Raw genomic sequence first — 2,500 nt, 5'->3', positions numbered from 1 at the left:
TATCCTACAAGAAATAATTAGTTTACATTACGAGCACTCAGTATGACATGGAATTACATAGCCTTTCCATGCATAGTATTATTCAACTAGATACCTAGATTTTTGACGAATGATTATATCTGAGGTTAATTTAAGCCTAAACCACAAATTTAGGTTCTCTAACAAGAGAGTAAGTAAAATAATTTTTCGTCGACTGAACTAAGTAGCAAATTTCCGCAGTAACAATGCTCAAGATCTCGCAATGAGGTCGATATCTTATCAGAATCCCAGAGATACGAGGTTTTAAAATAAGTATCTTGCAATGTTGCCAAAAGTAATTAGATCGAAGGACATCGTTGTGGTATTAACAATCAAAGTTCTTTACCGTTGTCCATGACATTACTTGAAGAAAATGGAGGACTGGTATTGGTCACTTTCTGACAAATTAAGCCTGTAATTTAAGACTCTGAGTTTCCCTGAGAAACCGGATCTGTTAATGCCACTCAAAATACAAGCACGCAAAAATCTGATAATGTCCCAAGCAGTGGCGGATCTTGAATGTTCTAAAGAGGTGGGGGGAGGGGGCAAATTGAACGAGACGGAATGCCAAGAAACGATATTGAGACGCATTTTCCAGCCGCTTTGCAACATCGATTATTGTTATAAACACGCCATTAGTAGTCATTGCATAAAGACTCATGGGATCAATGAGGAAATGAAAAGGTATACATATTTAATCAACTACGTTACCACATCCGTAATCGCAGTGTTAATGAAATTGTTCAAATATTTCAGCATACTGTGTATTGCTGGTAAAGTGTATCCCAGAGGGGATCCGCCATTGCTTCATTCCATTCCTGGGGCTTAATAAACTTTTTTTTCTCCAGTAAATAGATATATAACAGCTTTCATGAAATTTTCATTGCAATGATGTTATGGAAACCAAATGCTTCACAGTTAAATCCAAAAAAGTAAAGGCTACAGTATGTAGACTTTTCACATGTATTTTTTAAACGTTGTTATTATGATGTAGACAGAAAGTTTTTTTTCATATTTTCTCTCCTCGACTCTGGTTTCACTGTAAAACTTTTACTTCATAACGTTATATATAGCATGCATTGAACTGATTACGTGTGACAAAAGTACAATTCATTTTGTCCTCTATTTTACACTATTTGCTGTATTTATCATTCACTTATTCATATTTGTTTATTTATTAATGCATAAACTTACGCATCTATTTATTCATATATCCAGAAAGAGATGCAGAGGATCTGACATCAGCGACAGAAATAAAATAAATTTAAAAAAAAATAAAAAAAAAGTTATCGATGAGTCCAACGCATCAAGAGTTATATCATGGGAAATGGCGCAACATGTTAATGATATAGATGAAAAAAAAATCACGAACTTCACACTGACAAGGAAAACGGTTTGCTAGAAAAAAAAAAAATTGAAGAAGAGACACAAAAATTAAGAATCAGAGACGGGGAGAATGAGAGAGAAATATTACGATATCATAAACCATTTACAAAAATAATTAAAATTATTGATTAATAAAATAAAATAAAACAAAAATACAATACCCAGGTTATCGTTGCACCTTCAGCAAAATGCATTCACTTGCTATCAGAATAATGATTGATAAGGAGGAGAAAGGAACAACCTACTTCGGCCTATCTGGGCAACTCGCATTCAATAGTTATCAGTACAGTACGTTGATTAGTGTGTAGACAGCTCTCCTCTTCAATATCGTCCAGCGAGGGAGCCTTTAGCATCAAAATATCGTCTTTTTACCCTAAGGTATTGGGTTTAATGCCTTTCTAAAATTCGGTTGTGTCCTATGTGTATTTATCTGTTGGTTTATTGGCTAGATATAATTTTGTCTTTTTTCACTGTAAGGTGTTGTTTTAATACATTTTTAAGATCGGGTATATTTTAGTCTACGTGTATCTACTGGTTTGTTGGCTAATCATTTATGAATTTATTTTATTGTCTTTTTTTTTTTTTTTTTTTTTTTTTTTACAATAAGGTGTTGTTTTATACATTTCCAAGATTGGCCTTTTTTGGCCCATTTATAAATATGTTTTGTTATTTCTAAATACAATCTCGTCTCTTTATTCTAAGGTAATATTTTATAAATGAAAATCTGTTTTTTTTTTTGTTTTTTTTTATGTTTAAGCATTTCATTTGCGATACGTGTCAGTTACAAATTTTGAGTCCATTACACTTGTTTGCCGAATTTCAGTACTATACCTAAGGTTCAGAATACGTGTAACTGAAATAATCTATATTTTTAACAAGTTTTCGTCACATCTTTAAATTTATTACACTAAAGTTATCATTTTGATTTTACTAATTCATCAAATGCACCACTTCGTACACGAATTATTGAAAATTGGATGGTAAGCAATCAATAATCGTTAAAATATTTACGTACTTTATCTCAAAATTCCTTAATTAACATATGCATGGCTTGTATCATATGGAAAAACGTAGCTGAAAGAAACTCATAAATTGC

The 2,500-nt window shown here is 32.0% G+C and overlaps 1 protein-coding gene across 1 annotated transcript in view; it reads left to right on the top strand.

The window, feature by feature from the left end:
- The first annotated feature begins 1,663 nt into the window (after positions 1-1,663).
- LOC119573590 overlaps positions 1,664-2,500 on the top strand; it is a 21,770-nt gene continuing 20,933 nt past the window's right edge. Inside the window, exon 1 of the mRNA XM_037920801.1 lies at positions 1,664-1,782. The gene's annotated coding sequence lies outside the window, so the exon portion shown is untranslated. The remainder of the gene's footprint in view (positions 1,783-2,500) is intronic.

The sequence above is a fragment of the Penaeus monodon genome, chromosome 5, assembly GCF_015228065.2.
Source record: "Penaeus monodon isolate SGIC_2016 chromosome 5, NSTDA_Pmon_1, whole genome shotgun sequence".
Taxonomy (NCBI): domain Eukaryota; kingdom Metazoa; phylum Arthropoda; class Malacostraca; order Decapoda; family Penaeidae; genus Penaeus; species Penaeus monodon.
Note: the sequence above shows the minus strand (reverse complement) of the source record. Positions and strands in the feature narration are given on the sequence as shown.